This window comes from Crocodylus porosus, unplaced genomic scaffold (assembly GCF_001723895.1).
Source record: "Crocodylus porosus isolate Cpor-Errol unplaced genomic scaffold, CroPor_comp1, whole genome shotgun sequence".
Lineage (NCBI taxonomy): Eukaryota > Metazoa > Chordata > Crocodylia > Crocodylidae > Crocodylus > Crocodylus porosus.
In genome coordinates, this window is record NW_017728918.1 from 8,432,727 (window position 1) to 8,449,920 (window position 17,194).

Genomic DNA, 17,194 nt, shown 5'->3' on the forward strand with positions numbered 1-17,194 from the left:
AGTGATTTTAAACTAAACTCCCCTTACCTTTTCCCAAACTGGAATGGCTGCTTCTTTCAGCAGGGCATACCGGATAGCTCTTAATTACCCCGCGTCTATGGCCTTGTAGTTATACCAAAATTATTCCCACCAGCTGAATTTGGTGGTAAATATTCTTGGCAGGGCACAGGGCTGGGAGGGACAAGGGTTATTCCCTACAGGCTGGAGTGGCCCTGGGGTGGGGAAGGCATTTCACCCTCTGCCCAGGACAACAGCACTTACTTACTACACACAGGAGAAAACCCCGTGTAGTCTGCTCTTCATCAAGAGACTCTCCAAGGGGTTCCCACACTTAGATGGCTCTCTGGTTCAATGGTGGCTCTGAAAAGCATCCTGCCAACCCACAAAAGCAGCCTGCAAGTGGTAATTATTGGAGGTCAAGTACCACAGATACTAAGCAGGCCAGTATCTCCATGCAGAATCTGAGCATCGTTCCTTGTCCCCGCTATGCCAACTCAAACTGGTGGAAAGCTGGATGTCTGCTGGCTGGGGGAAACCCCCCATCGAAGCCTGGGTGAACACCAAGTTCCTTACTTTGATGCAGAAGTAAGGAGTTTACCTACCTCAGGGACTTGGCACGTGTTTTATTCAGATCGTCGTAAGCATTCCCATGCCCTATTAAAAAGCTAGAAGATGCTCTAAGCTGTAGCATAGTAATGTCTGCTGTGATCTCTACCACGATTGTTGGTCCCAGCTCCCACACGCACCGGTCTTGAACTCATCATCTCTGTGGGGCAGATGACAATACCTGAGCTCTTAATAAGTTGGGGAGAAACCCCTCCCACAAAAAGCATGAACTTTGCTACCACACAACTGCACTTAGTGTATGTTTTAGTCCTTGAACGTGTGGACGCTCATATTTTAAATGCAGTTAACACATCGTAAGTGTAACATGCAGCACAGCTCTCAGACCATACTATGAAACGCATCTGGGTTCAACTAGATACTCCTTGAGGTCCTTTCCAAGGCTACGATTCTCTCAGGCCAACCTGTAGTTACATCCCATTACTTTCTGGCAAACAATCAGGTTAATTTGCTACTGAACAGAGCTCCTTGCCTTGCATCAACTCACACTATGTTCCTTCCCTTTCCCTGTTTCTACAAGTACTGGAGAGCATGAGAAAAGTCTCCCCTACCTCCCAGAAGTGCCTCTGAATGAAGGGGCGTGGAGCTGCATGCTATCTCATTAGCCCAGCTAATGGCCTTCAGCACCTTCTAGAGAAGGCTTCAGCCCCATGTTAATGGAGGCACCGCGGTTTCTGACGGCCCCATCAATCACGCTGCAAAACCAAACGACTGTAAGGATTAGGTACCACGCTAGTATTGCAAGCGCCAATATTTATAGAGCCGGAGGAATTTGCACCTGGCAGCAATGCTCGTCACAGAACGGGCTGCACAGTCCAACATGCAATCGAGGAGCCACTGGACTGTAGCAATGCCCAGATTTAGATCCAGATCAGGGACCTGAGATGCAAAAGGCTCTTTTATCCCATGACCTATAACTTGCATCAGCCAGTCCCCCTGGGAGAAGGACAGTCTTTCACCTTTTTATTGTACCCACAGATCTCCCAGATGGCAGCAGCCCAATGTCCCAACCAGCCTGAGGCCTTCTCCAGGACAGTGACATATTCTGGATGCATCAGAGGAAGGCAATTCATTGGGATCACCGTACCATATGTTATCATGGGGCTTGTGCTTGTTTATACCTTTTACAGCTCCCCTTCCCCAGTTTGACCAGTCAATAGGTGCTTATACTACTATAGCTGGGTCCAATCAAGAACAGGAAATAAGCTGCCCTAATCTAAGATGCCTTTATGCCAGTATAACTGCACTGACACCAGTTGCACCAGTTTGACTGTTTCAGTAGAAATACAACCCCCTGCCTCAAAACAGACAGACAAGATGAATTGTAGTACAGGCCTCTCGGACCCTGTTCGGCAACGTTAACAACTCTAATGGTGAGCCATGAAAAAGCTTCTTATGCCACCAGCTGCAGAGCCGCAGGCAACTGCTCATCCCTACCAGTAGCTCACGCCAAGCCTTGTCAAGCCTGTTCCTTATTGCTCCCCCACCTCTTTCACCACTTATCAAATCTTCAGCCCAGTATGATCTCCTGCAGGTCACCCATGAGACTCTACCTTACTCACGATGCCCTCCTAGCCAACAGCCAACGTGTATAAATGATCTGTTGTCATTCCTCTTCCCTTGCCTGCTTGCCCTACAGCGGTGAGCCTGTTGGGACAGGAACCGTGCTTAACATGTTGGAGAAGCCCCAAGCGTTGATCCTCAAAAAGGTGCCTGAGTGCCTGACTTATTTAGGAGCCTGCACTGGGATAACGTTGGCACAGGCAGCGAATAGCACGGTCTGCGTCCTTCTAGGTGTTGGGACAGTGCGGCCCCAAGGAGAGTGATCCACGTCTGGGAGAAGGCTGGAGATTTCCCAGATAGGAACAAGTGACACCAGTGCACGGGGCTCATTCAGACAAGACCTCTGAACCCGACGTCCTCTCTGCTCTGCACAGATTTCATAGTTTCAAAGAAAACGAGGGCTGAAGGGACCTCAGGAGGTCACATCTAGGCCAACCCCCTGCTCCAAGCAGGACCAGCCCCAACTCCATCATCCCAGCCAGGGCTTTGTCTAGCTGGGTCTTCAACACCTCCAAGGATGGAGACTCCACCACCTCTCCGGGGAGCCTGTTCCAGTGCTTTGCTACCCCCTCATGAGAAAGTAAAGTATTTCATTTCGTTTCATTTCATTTCATTTCAAGGACACCCTGGTGCTTCAGGCTTTCTTGGATACTGCTCCACGTGGTTGTGGGTGATGTTCGTAGCGGAGGGTTTTGTCTGCAAACATAGGCACAGGACTTACTGGCCTAGGCATCTCCTTCCAGTCTTATGGTCCTGTGTCCTACACACCAAAGTTCAACCCGGCTGCCTACAGCCAAGGTTTCCTGTCCTGCCACGCAGTGCAACTTCCTGCGTTGCCTCCCAAAGCTGGCTGCATCTCCGTGACGCTGCGTGGAGTTTGTGAAATGCTTTTAGGACCCTGCAAAACCAAAGGAAGCTACTGCACACCTTTCATCTAGGCAATCTAAGACGTTACAGACAGCGAGGCAGGGTCAATCAGCTGCTGCAAGGGGGATGAGAAGTGTTGCCGATGGACAGGGCTCCTGGCTCAGAAGTGCTTTTTTCGGAATGAAAAACGGGGGCCTTAAAATAAAAACCACTAAGCAACAGCCTGACCAGTGGCGCTGCAGCATGGAGGCTGCTCTGCAGCATCGTGAGGCAGATGCGCTGTGCTCAAAATGTCTTTGTCTATTAAAACAGTGTCAGTTTTGCAGACTAGAAAACTCCCCGTGGCATAAACAGAATTGATAATGAACATCTGCAGGATACAGGAGCGGCCGTACACCAGGCAGCTGCCGTGATCGCCTTCCCAGGCTGGCTCTCCGATCGGCTCACCCCCTGCTCTCTGAATCCCATCGTGGCTTCCCTACGTTGCAGCACACCAAGCTCCGTCAGCCTGCCCCTTCCCAGGTGCCTCCCTCATGCTGCTTCTCCACCTTCGTTTCACTGAAGGGCTGATCTCTAAAGCTCGCCCCATGATCCACTGCGTGATCCGTGCTTATGAGAAAAGTCTCTCAGTTCCCGGCACTTGGAGGGGCACATGGGGGTGGGCTGGCTCCTGCTCCTTCTATTTTTCATTGCTTCATTTCTTGGTAATTATTTAAAAAAATTGCAGATGTCGCTCGTCTTCCCGGATGGCATCTCCTGGCAGAGGCTGCCACCCCCGAGCACCAAAGGGCCACAATCCCGCTTGGACTCTCCACGTTCTCGTAATACAAAAAAGGAAAAGCAAGAGCTCTGACGCAGGCGCTGCGCCCTCTCCCCCTGCTTTCAGCGTGCTTTGCCGTTGCAGCGCAAGCAGAGCAAAGTGCTCCAGGTAAAAAGATAAAAATAAATAAAAGCCTGAAGAATGTCTCTTGCCAAGCCCTTTAATACATTACATGAGGAAACCTGGGGAAACGAAAGCGGGGTATTCAGCCTGGCAAAGCTGACTGCCTCGTGGGACTACCTAAAAGAGCTTTTAGCTTAGATGTGGCCTCGCACGCCATCCTACGGGTTTGACTCTTTACGGACACACACACGCAGAGCAAATCCTTAGTCCGATCCCCAAAAATCATCCCTCTCCTCCCCCTCTCTTGCTTCAGTTTGAACATCTGTCTTGCCATCTAGCCAAGACAAGAAATGAATTATTATCCTGTAGTACTTGCACTGTGTAGCACTTAGGACGGTGGTTCTCCAGCTTTTTAGAGTCGAGGCACCCCTTGATAGGCTCAAGGCCCCCCCCCAGAAAGTGCCAGTGTTTACTTTTCACTCATTTTATGACTACGATAAAACAATAGAGCAAGGACTGTTCTGTTGCAAAGAACTCCAAGACAATCTAAATAGGGCAGATTATGAATTTTACACTATGAATTCTTATCTGAAATCAGTGAGGTCAACTTGTGAATCATGCTGGCACAACTAATGGTGCTAAGATTGTGCGGCATCCTGGGGCACCCCTGAAAGGGTCTCAAGGCATCCTGGGGACTGAATAGATAACCAGCAGCTCTGCAGAAAAGGACCTGGGGATTACAGTGGGCAAAAAGCTGATTATGAGGCAGCAGTGTGCACTTGCTGTAAAAAATGGCATCCTGGGCTGCATTAGTAGGAGTGCTGCCAACAGAGCAAAGGAAGTAATTATTCCTCTCTATTTGGCACCGGAGAGGCCACATCTGGAGTCCATGTTTGGGCCTCCACTATAGAAAGGATGTGAACAAATTGGGCAGAGTTCAGTGGAGGGCAGTGAAAGCGGTTGGTGGGCTAGGGGACAGGACTGGTGAGGAGAGGCTGAGGGAACTGGCCTGACTGAGTCTGGAGAAGAGAAGACCGAGGGAGATTGAATAGCAGCCGTCACCTCCCTGCAGGGTGTTGCAAAGAGGAGGGAGCTGGACAGGTCTCAGTGGGGGCAGATGACAGAACAAGGAGCAATGGGCTCAAGCTGCAGCAAGGGAAGTTGAGGTTGGATATCAGGAAGAACTCTCTCACTAGGAGGGTGGTAAAGCACTAAAAAGGGTTACCCAGAGAGATTGTGGGATCTCCATCCTTGGAGGTTTTTCAGAGGTGGGTTGACAAAGCCTCAGCTGGGATGATCCTGTTTTAAGCAGGCGGTTGGACTAGATGTGACCTCCTGAGATCCCTTCCAGCCCTCATTTTCTATGACTCTCTGGCTGAGAATCACTGACTTGAGAAGACGAGCCAAGAACCACGTTATATTGGCTGTATAAACACAACACAAGACAATCACTTGCTTCAAGGGGCTTTCAGGTGAATGTATCCTAAAGACAAAAAGCCTGGGTGTCACCTTGTGAATGTCTTCTGAAGACGCTTCTATTGAAGACACCCATGACACACAGAGCCCCAGTGAATATTGGAGGGATGTGAGATGACCCACTGGCTAAGACCTAGGCATGCAACATCAAAGGAGCTTTGCAAATGTCTGAACAGCTACCAAAGGAGCCAAGACTGCTGCTGCTGCGACCCTGTAACAAAACACATGCAAAAGCCTTTGTGATGACAGACAGACATACAAAAAACTAGAACTCTTGGTCTTTGGGATGACGGTTGTCACAGCTGATTTTAGGGTAAACCCCCTCTGCAAGAGGGCGAAGAAAAATTGCATTTATCAGCTCCTGTGCAGGGAAAGCACAGGGCCTAGGACAGGTCCACTTCTGACTAATGCTCTGAACTGTTAACGATGCAAAAGCACATTTCCAGAGCTTGGAAACCACCCAGAGCCACTGTGCATGGCACATGCTGTAGATGCTGCTCAAGCAATCCTAAATACTAACACCAGTAGTATTTTATGCTTCTATTGCATCTTTACCCACGCAACCTGAGAGCAAGCATCATGCAAGCCTCACCACCTCTTGTCTACGGTCACCCATGGGCACAGCTGGGCAGTCTGAGGCCCAGTGGATCGAAGTGAGAAACAGAGCCCTTGTCTTATTCACAACAGCAGGGCCAGCTAGGCCACGGGAGATGGAGACCAGCTCCGCACCCTGAAAGATCCAGCCCTCCCTTGTTACAGAGCAGAGCCCACTGCTGAAATCATGGCTAGGCAGAAACAAGCAGGAAAGCTAAGTTGAGCCCTTGCTGCCTGATCCAGAAGGGTATCGATGAGCTACGACTACTCAAACAACAGAATACAGCTTGTGAAAAGCTGCCCGGTTTGCTCTCCAGGCCCACAGATCGCTTCTGCGGTTAGCTATGCTCCAGGCTTGCTGCAGTCCTAGTCATACCCCTGAACAGAACAAGACATTTGGAAGAATCCCCTGCTCGGCTGTGCATCTGAGGCATGTTTCCTCGCTCTTCACAGAGCCTTCAGCTTGCACAGGCACACGGCATGAAAAAAAATAAAGCAAGAATGGAACAAAACACCCTGTACCGCCAGCTGGGCCCAACCACATCACAAGCAAAAAATCAAGTGCAGCGTGAAGGAGGGTGACCAGCCGGACTAGGAAGCTTTTGGCTTAGTGGCCTACGAGAATCCCTTCCAAGAGGCGAGGGCTGGATGTGAGCAATGGAGCATCTGCAGGAAACAGCATGAATGAGTAGGGTGAGCCCATTTGCCCATAGACTGGACTCTCCATGGCACTAATGACCATTTTTCCCATACGAGCCAACCCATATGTGGCCTTAAAGTGACCTGAAGTGGCCAACAGCATTCCTCTCTTCTAGGGGAGCCCTGTCCTGGCAAAGACCTGGTCGAGACCAATCTGCTGCCTCCTATGCCAGCTGCCCCGGTATCTCTATCCCGAAGGTCAGGGACCGCTGCCAGAACGAGGAACCTAAACCAAGTCTCTCAAGTCCCAATCCAGTGCTCTGTCCACTACACCACGCTGTCTGTGCACGTCTTGGTTGCACCTTCCTGCGTCTATGCCCAGCACAGCGGGCGCTTGATCCTGATGAGAAGGAGGGGTGGGAGGAGAGGGACTTCCAGTGCTGCCAGAATGCAAGTAATGAATAATCTTCCTCCTTCAAAAGAAAATACCTGCAGCGATGCAAGGTGACCCTGTAGCTTCGTGGCACTTACTGACTCATTGCTGCTACCTCCTGCAGCACCTGGGTGCGCCTTTGAAGTCTCCCACGCACGGACTGACTCACTCAAACCCTGCTCACTTTGCCTTTCCCGAGCAGAGGAAAAACACGAGGCGGCAATGGCCAGACATAGCGTGCACACTTCAGTCACTAGGCACAAGGCTTGCTTCAAATCCTTCATAGCAGCCCTGGCATCCTCTAGTCCTTGAATATTTTTTATTGCCGTCAGTCAGGAACAGGTAATAATTAGCATGCAAGTAATCGAGTAATGAAAACGTGCATAATCCAAGCATCACAACTGAGCATTCATACTGCAGCAAACAAACTGCGTACACTGCACTGGAGAGAATCGCAGACAACGAGAGACGGATGAGACCTGAGGGGTCGCTGAGCCCATCCCCAAGACAAGTGAGCTGTATCTAAAATAGCAGGACAACTCAAGCGTTGTATTGGATGGCTAACAACACAGGAAGATCTTTCAAAGCTCAGGAAGTAGATGTCTGCAATACCAGGTTAAAGAGATCCAAGTCCTACAGCCATGGACACGGGCACCTTCCAAGCAGCCATGCCAGCATCATGGCCAAAGTCAACCAGTTAGACCAGATTTGCACCAAAGTCATTAAGAGCAGTGCAAAAACTCCAGTTGCACTTAACATTTCATAGTGTCCTAGAAAATGAAGATTGGAGGGGACCTCAGGAGACCACATCTAGTCCAACCCCCTGATCAAAGCAGGACTAGCCCCAGCTACATCATCCCAGCCAAGGCTTTGTCTAGCTAGGTGTTAAAATCTTCCAGTGATGGAAAGTCCACAAACTCTCTGGGGAGCCTGTCCCAGTGCTTCATCACCCTCCAAGTGATAATTTTTTTCCTAATATCCAACCTCAACTTCCCTTGCTGTAGCTTGAGCCCATTGCTCCTTGTCCTGTCATCTGCCCCCACTGAGAACAGCCCAGCTCCATCCTCTTCGCAACCCCCCCCACAGGGAGTTGTCAGGCTGCCTGTCTAGGGTCCAATAACAAAATTTGTCCGGGGTCTAACAACAAAAACCACGACTGGATCAGACCAGTAGTCCACGTGACCATTACTTGTTTTTTTAATAAGGAACAAGTTCCACGATCAGATAAAAGTTTCCTCCTATCTCCAATCTCTTAGCAGTTGGTGTATGCCTTGAAGAGCAAGGGTTTATCTGTCTCCTTTACTTCCTTTTTTTCACCCAGCTGATGCAATTACGGATATTCTCATTCTCTGAATAAATGCCTCAACTTTTACAAAGCTTGCCAAGAAGTTGGCCTTCTTGTGGCAGCAAATACCAAGCTGACTTGTGCACAGAGCAATACAAAGGCTTCAAATGCATTGTCACATTAACTGAATAGCTTTTAATATGTTGTGTTTTCAAATGAGGACCGTCACCACAGGGCTACAACCTGCAGGTGCTACAAATTCAAACACACACTGGAGACAAGGAGGGTTTAGCAGGCGCTCCCAAATGTACCTTCGCTACATGGTTTTGTTAATGCCTCTGCCATCCCACTTTTGTTCAACTCCTCTGAATTACTCAGGGCTAATCGTATTAATCCCAGTATGACCATCCAAAATGGGCCCAAGACAAGGTTTCAAAATACACCAGCTTTTCAACTGCTACACCTTGGCTCTTAAACTGCATCCTGCCTTTCTGGGCAGATCTCTCCAATGCATTTTGCATGGGCAGGAGCTTCCCTGCCGTAATCCAAAGCCCCTTGTGATGTCTACATTATCTCTCCGGTCTAGCCACCCTCTGCATTTGTGTTTGAGGTTGCTGTTTCTTCTTCTTCTTTTTTTTATTGCTCCCAATATGTCACTCAACATTACTCAATGCGAGATCCGTTTAAATGTGTCGATGCTGTTGCTTAGCAGATCTGAATATGCTTTACAATTTCAGCTTGTTGTTGTGCCTTGGAACCACGCATCTCTCTTCCCTCGCTCCCTAGCAAGCTGGTATCATCAGCAAGTTTACCAAAAGGAAAAAATAAAATAAAATCCTGGCTCCCCCGCCAGTCGGCCTGTCTGGGAAATACCTGCTTGAGATTTTAAGAGAACTGCAGAGGCTCAAGGAAAAGTAGGAGAGCTGCCAAAAAAGCCCACCTAATTTTGCTACTCAGTCAGGAAGCAATCTCAGAGACTATTAGTCTTCCATTTTCTACCCTATACCTCAGAGCTTAAATAAAAGAGTGCATCAAGTAAATCATCATCAATGGCTTTGTAAGAGTCCTAATACAGAGCTAATATCAGCCCTTCCTGAGCAGCAAGCTAATTTCATATAATAGCTTTCAAAGCAGACACAAAAGGCGTGCAGCACCCAGGTGACAGGATGTTCTAGCCTCGGAAATTAGACCTGGGCCTTGTATTGGTGCTCAGGGTGGGGGATAACGTGCTAACTAAAAATTATATGCGCACCGTTGTCTGGTGGGCCTTTTAAGACATGAGCCAGTTGTGAAGTGCACAAAGTAGCAGCTCTCATTTTTGTTCCCTTTGATTTCCACCTATACATTATTATTTGTATTACGGAAGCCGTCGGGGGGCTCCAGCTGAGATCAGTTAGGCACTGTACACAGAGAGCAAAGCTCTCCCTACCCCAAATCACTTGCAATTTAAAAAGACGGACCCAAAGGGGAGAGAAAGGCAGTAGTATCTGCACTCCACATGCTACCAAGACAGGAAGAGTTTGAGCGACTTGCCCAAGGTCATCGAAGAAGCCTGTGGCAGAGCAAGGAACAGGTCCTAGATCTCGAGAGCACAGATGCACCAACGAGTTACTAAGAGGTGAGCTACAGCTTTCTCCAACTCAACCAACCGCTCCAGGTCACTCCAAACACCGGTGTATTTGTGTTGGGGTGTACCCATGCCGTGGTAGTGGTAGGAGGGATAAGCACCTAAAAGAGAGACTACCTGATCTGAGCTGAACTCAGCGCATCCTGTTACAGCACAGAACGAGGCCTCACAAGCCATAAAGGCTTTCCAAAACAACGGCTGCATACTCTCCATCCAGCACTCGATGCCCATTTACTTAGGAACACTTAAAAATAACCCTACCCGTCTGGATCAATGAAGAAGGCAGGGGGGAAAAAAATGGGGCATCTGTGTCATCTGATGCACTGAAGACTAAACCAGATAGAGAGCTTTAAAAGAATATCCCATGGGAACAAGTCTGCATTGGCCTCATGAGAGCCAGCTGGATGAGACCGAATGGTTCTTTTCCAGCGCTGGCGATGTTTAATTTTATTCCTGTTTTGTGAGATTAAAAAAGGCAAAGATCAATGGGAGAACAGAAAGGCCCCGATTTTTTTTAAAAGGGGCTAAAAATAAAGCACTTGGCATTCTCTTGGCAACGCACCTTGAAAGTGCTTTATAAACCATAGGAAATCAGTCATCGATACCCCAGGCAGGACGGAAGGTGAGCGTGGATCCAGCCTCACAGATGAGATGCAGGGTTACAGTGCATACAACTCCACCGTGGTACTGGAGGCATCCTCGGCACGCCGCTCTGTGTTTAGTCCCCTAAGTATTTCCTATTTACTGCTCCTGGAACCGATGCCTTTATTTGCACTGGCAGGTCAATGGGAGTGACGCAGAAGCGACATCTACATTTACCAGATTTGGGAGTCTGATCAGATGTACCCGGGACGAGCATCTTCACAACATTCAAACATGTGCATTTGACGTGGTTTCTAGACCCTTCATTCAAACCACTGACAGGCACTGGTGCCTCTAGGTCCTTTTTGACAAAGGAATGGAAGTTGCTGGTCTATGGCAGCCACAAAGCCCAGCTGGCATCGAGTTTATCTGCAGCAAGTTCCTGCGCAGACAAAAGCCCCTTCCTGAGAATAGCTCTGCCTCAGCTGTAAGAGCAAAGGAGAAAGGATGCCGAAGCAGTCTGGATGGCTAAACACACCTGGGCCGGCAGCTCAGACGTAATTTATGCTGACAGCAAGATTTCTAAGCAACAGACTCCCCAAGGAAGAGATGACAGGTCGGCCTCCTGGGCTATCTGAACCCAGAGCAGACAAAACCCTACTGCACAAGCCACAAGGAACATTTCTTTTTACATTCACTGGGCAGAGGAAGGAGCTGGACCAAGGCCATGCATGTGTCTATTAATGGCATCTACGATGCCACAGAAGGAGAAGCTAACGATGATAAGTTCTACTTACAAATCGCTTTCCGTGGAAGGGCTCAACCACACGGTAGAGGCCTGAAGCCTTATAAAAAAAAACTTCTGTCGTACGTAAGCAATAATGAGACTGATTCCCAGGAAGGCAGGTGAGGGATCATTGTCCAGTGGTTAGAGTAGAGGGATGGGCATCTGTACTTCCGTTTTTGTTTCTAATTTCTACACTAACTTATCCTGGGGTATTGCTTTGCCTCATAACATCAGTCTCAGTGTTGTGTGTCCCAGCTTCAACTTCCATTACTACACTGTAAGTTGGTGACTGTGGGGAATAAGAAAGGGTTCGATGCTTCACTTTGAACCAATGGCGAAGACGCAGAGTTATTACTACTTTAACATACCAATCCATCTAATCCACCCAAATACACCTCTGTTATTGGCTCCCAAAGACAAATCAGGGAATTCAGTGGGTAGGTTTTCCAGTAACAACAGAAATATCGAGTCTAACCAAATTCAAAAGCTCCTCTAAGCTTCCTTTTCTTTTAAGCTTACTGTAACTTCCACCTGGCCAAAATCCATACAATGTAAAAAAATAATCTATAGTTCCTAGTACATGCACTAAAACAAGGGCACAAAGCAGTCTTTAGTCGAATCTTGTAAAATCGGCAAGATCCCCTTCCTGTCCCCACGCTATGTCTGCTTTTCGGGAATAAGGCTAAGGTAGTCTAACCCAGGAAAGGGTAGCCCTGAGGTCAGTGTCTTTGGCCTTATTCCTAATTTCAACTTTTCATGTCCCTGCTTCGTATCTATAACATTAGTTTTTTAAATGCTGCCAGACAATCCCCGAAAAGCTGGCAGGGACCTCAGGAGGTAGCTACTCCAACCCCTTACTCACAGCAGCATCGGCGCCCCTCTGGACTCTCTCCAACACATCCATGCCTTTCCTGACGGGTGGTACTTGGAGCAGTCTAAGGCAGCAGACAAGACTATACAGCTCACCAGCTAGGTGCTTGAGTACCTGGGGCTCTTACGGAAGATGAACTTTTAAGCGAGACAGGCACTAGGTAAGAGGAGCTTGGAGCGCTGCAAAGACAAAGTCGATCTCTACAAGGGGGAAGAAACCCTGGGAGAAGGAAAAGCCTCTTGGAGACGCGGGGAAGGGGATAATTCTTACCAGACTTGTTTTGGCAGCAAAAGCTGTACTGATCCTGCCCGTGCTTCCTAGATCCTCTGCAGATCTACAGCAGATTGCAGGAGACGGCAATTCCTCCCTGGGGAAAGCAGCTACGGCATGGATCTCTTCCGTTTACCAGGAGCGCGACTCGCTCCCATGCAGCCTGGGAGCCCCCGATGACCATTTGCCAACACCTGCAGGCAAGAAAGGGATCAGCTTCTTCATCTGCCTCCCAGGTCAGAGGACTCCCCAAGCCACATGGCCCTGGCAGTCTCATCCCTGTTGTGCTGTGAACGGTGCCGTCGGCTCTACTTTATGGCAGGTTTTTGCAATCATCTCCATAAAGCTGAAGTTGATTAAATGATTTTCCAATGACCCACCTAGCCAGGTGCATAAATCAGTGCAGCACTGTTTGGGGAGCTGGGGGCTTCCTGCAGATTGCTAGGTCTAGTGTACCCCAGTTAACAAGGGCTCAGAGGTGGCTGTGTGCCCTGTCCATATCCCAGCTCTGCAGACACCGGGCCCTGAGAAGTACTATGCACCCCACTCACACCTGCATAGTCACTTCAAGGCCCAGCGTAAAACAGCTTCCTCTACTTCTAAATCCCTCCCATGAACTCACACAGCCAACTCACAGATCTGGCCCCCACCCTCACCATCCTCCTGCCCGTCTCCCCCTCTAGGTCCCTCCCATGTGCCTGTGCTTTACTGGACCAAGAGCCTTATTCCCCACTTCATGCTGCCACATGGAGCAGCTCTCCTGCTTCAGCCTCATGTTACCCACTCTGTTGCCAACTCAGGTCTGAAATCTCTAATGCACCTAGTGCCATTTCTGCAGTTTCTTCCCTCTGGCTTAGTCAGGGAGGTGGGAGACCAGTCACACAGAACAACCCTCTCCCATATCAGATCTGACTCCTGGTCCTGCACCTTTTCCCCTTCCTCAGTGTCTTGCAGGACTGCATGAACCACAGCCCAGGCCACCATCCGGTTTCGGTTTTCATATTAATGTCTGCCATTAGCTCATTACTTCTTTCAACGCCTGCTCTGCAGACACCAGAGGTGTTTGCACCAAGGGCAGGGGGAGGCCTCACTATATCGGTTCCTTCTGCTCAGCCCCACCATTCAGCTCTCCCTTAACATGACCCTTTCATGGGCATGATAGCTCATTCGTGTCCACAAAGCGAGCTCATTAGCTGCTCATCTAGAGGTGCTGGCATCACGAGGAGTTGCGTTTGAGCCCCGAAGCAGTACGCAGACACCCAAATTAAGCAATAATCCAGTAAAGTAGCACAGGTAATGTACAGGGAGAGCCCAGTGCCGGGCAGCTCTTATGCATATGAGCAGATTGCACTATTCAACATGCCCCATATATGCAGGATGCTATTAAGACATACAATTGTGCAGCACTTCCCTACTCCTGCAATGCAGCTCTTTGCAATGAAATAACAGCCAGGCGGGACTTCAAGGAATGCCAGGGACACCTCCGACTCCAAAGGCGCAAATCTGCCACCTGAACTAAAGGAGAACCTCCACTCGGTGGGCAGCGCAGGGTCTACGTCACGCGGTCAAGCAATGCTGCTTTTCTCCGCGAGAGGGCGGTGAGGCCCCCATGGTGGCTGCTACGAAACTAATGACAGCGTAGAAAATTAAAATGAAAGCAAGATGTTATCCTTATGAAGCCTGATGGAACAGCAGTCCAAATCAAATAATCCTTTTAGCAACAAGTAAGGAAGGCAATTGCTTCAACTGAGCAATTGCCTGAACAATCGCCACATTTTCACCTGCAAATCAATAATTCAATTACGGTGTCCAGTCAAAGTAGGTTTGAAAGGAATAAAGGCCAAACGCTCTTTCCTTGCGTCCCTCTACGCAGGCAGGGCAGCTATGGAGCTGCTTGTCTGCTAGCGACACCATACCCTGCCCAAGCAACAAGGAGGTCAGAGAGGAGCTTTGGGGCGTCTCGCTTACTCTTCTGATTGAACCAATAACCCAGACGCACTTGTCAGGACAGGAATTTCGAGTCTGCTGGATCTCAAAGAGATAAATATGCTGCGAGGCTGTGGGAGTTCAGCCGCCAAGTATGCTCCGATCAGATGCCGGAGAGGCACAGAGTCCCGTGCAGAGAACGGTGCCGTTGTAGAGCAGCTGGGAGCAGGAGATGGTGCCGTTTGTTACAGACTCTGAGCAGCCCAGAAAAGGATGTGGGGGTCACAACTGATAACCTGGCACCAGAAGTGATGAAACTGCCTTTGATTTGGATATGCATAGGAAAACCCTGGAGATCTCTCCCCACTTCCGTACACCGGCTTGGCTGCACGAGCTCGTTGCAGCCTGAGCAGCTGGTTCGGTGAGGCTTTCCACCCAGCCCACCACTTTTCCCTCAAGCAGTGCTGAGGAATTTAGTTCAGAATGTGGACTAATGCCTGCAACCTCCCCACAACAGACTGAGATCCCAGCAGACCCTGCAAAGCAAAGCAACTCAGCCCTTGAATGGGAAACACAATATAGCAAGAAGGGACATTGGGCGACTCCACTGCTGACACTCTTCAGCCGAGCCAACACTAGTGCGTTGTGATCGTATCAGCATGGGACTGGTGAGAGGGGAAGAGCGAGGCCAGAGGGATTATTTTTCAGATGAGCTAAACAAAGTTCTTGTCCCTGGCATTTAACTTCCACATGAGTTGCCTTCTGCTGAGCTCCCTTCCCCTTGTAGCTTTAGTTGCAAAAGTTTCTTCGTCAATCTGGGCTGCTAAGACTCACCACTACCAGGAAAAAAAAAGCAACCACCATCCAGGCATTATTAAAAACATGCAAACAGAAATCAATGGGCATCTCCAGTCAAGATTCGTCTTAACGCTTTATGGCCCTTAAAGCAGGGCAGGTTCTTCCTTTAGGTCTTATGCAGCATTGCATCAGGTCAATGCCTACTGCCTAGATAACAAGACAGGAAGAGGGAAATGTAGCCCAGCCAAAACGCTTGCACTGCGCTGCTGCATGCCATTAAACAGCTGCCAGCTTTTAGCCTGGAGGTGGCTGTAGGCAGAGTGGATGAGTGATGGTCTGAAAGGGGGTCCTGGCATAAGCTTGAGATAGAAAAGGGGTGAACTTGTAATGATATTAGTACAACACAGACTGAAAGAAAAAGGCTCTCCGTGTTATCTGGGCCATTGTGTGTCAACAGGGGCCATTTCTCGGTACCTGCCACGCTGTTCAGTGCCTCTCAGAGTCGTTTTCTGGCACAACCCTGCACTCCTTGGACCAACTGGCACGGGGCTGCTTCGAAAGGTATCCAGCTTGGAGGCAGGTGGCCCAAATTTCTGCATCCCCCAGCCATGAAGCAGAGGTGACTGGCTCCAGAGGAACGTGCTCCTTGACAAAAGGCAAGGTCAGACATCACAGCAGAATGGCTGGAAGAATAAAAAGGGGAAAGGAAGGACACCCCAACTCCAGCCCCACCAATGGCACTGGTTGGCACTTGATCAGAGACAGAAAAAAATTCAGGGGAGGAAAGAATCCCCACCATGCCCTAGCTCCTTAACGAATGGTTTGGGATCCACTCCCCATGATGCACAGTCGTGTTTGATCAGTGCCTTGGGGTAAGAAAGCCCCGGAGGAATCCCGAAGGACAGAGCTCATAGCAGCTCTGAGCAGCAGCTGCCCCAGATGTGAAACACAACCCTGTTTAACGGCATCCGGCAGCGTCCACTTGGACCTGAAGAGGGAACACGGACAGATGAAACCCATGCTTAGCTTGGATGCTGCTGTTAACATCCTCTGCCCCAAATCCCACAACACAACTCCAGAGCGTGGGCTCTAGCACTGTCATTTCTGAAAGGGCCGATGCATCAAGGCTGTTTCCACTGCGCAGAGATGATGCCTCCCACGGGATGCTGCCGTCAAACAGAACGAGGAAAAACCTAGGCATGCTTCCATCACTCTTACCCCACATTGAGTAGCACCTTACTTAGCCAATAACCCCACTCAAATCAACGGCGCTGCTTTTACGGTAGAGTCTGCATAATACAAGCCCCATGTGACAGATCCCTGGTTTATGCAAACCCCAGAACCGCTTCCATCACCCTGGTTGGTTTTTGGGGGTCTCTTATCTCAGTATAGATCAGGCTGATCTTTTATAGCTTGGGAAAACAGCCAAGATTGCAGTGAAGGAGACCAAGGCTGCAGGCTATCCTCAGAGCCATCCAGCATCAGCCACCGGGACGGCCCGTGATCACAGAATCGACGAGTCAGGAGGGACCTGGACAGATCATCGAGTCCGACCCCTGCCATGGGCAGGAAGGAGCACTGGGGGGGTAGGGGTCACAAGACCCCAGCCAGGTGCCTATCCAGGCTCCTCTTGAAGATCCCCAGGGAAGGGGAGAGCACCACCTCTCTGGGGAGCCTAGTCCAGGCTCTGGCCACCCTTACCGTGAAGCAGTTCTTCCTAATATCCAACCTAAACCTCTCCTCCCTCAGCTTGTGGCCGCTGTTCCTGGTGACTCTGAGGGGGGCCCTGGGGAACAGACTGTCCCCGAGTCCCTGCTGGTGGCCCCTGAGAAGGCTGTAGCAGCCACAAGATCCCCCCTCGGTCTCCTCTTGCGGAGACTGAAGAGATTCAGGTCCCTCAGCCTCTCCTCATAGGGCTGGCCACGGAGGCCCCAACCACGCGAGTGGCCTCCTCTGGACCCTCTCCAGG

General features: G+C 49.7%; 1 protein-coding gene across 2 annotated transcripts in view; it reads right to left on the reverse strand.

Annotated features, from left to right (window-relative positions):
* EXTL3 (exostosin like glycosyltransferase 3) overlaps positions 1-17,194 on the reverse strand; it is a 174,257-nt gene that overhangs the window by 60,408 nt on the left and 96,655 nt on the right. Inside the window, exon 3 of one of the 2 annotated variants that reach the window (XM_019537214.1) lies at positions 12,502-12,695. The exons of the other annotated variant lie outside the window; for it this stretch is intronic. The gene's annotated coding sequence lies outside the window, so the exon portion shown is untranslated. The remainder of the gene's footprint in view (positions 1-12,501; positions 12,696-17,194) is intronic. 2 annotated transcript variants of the gene reach the window in all.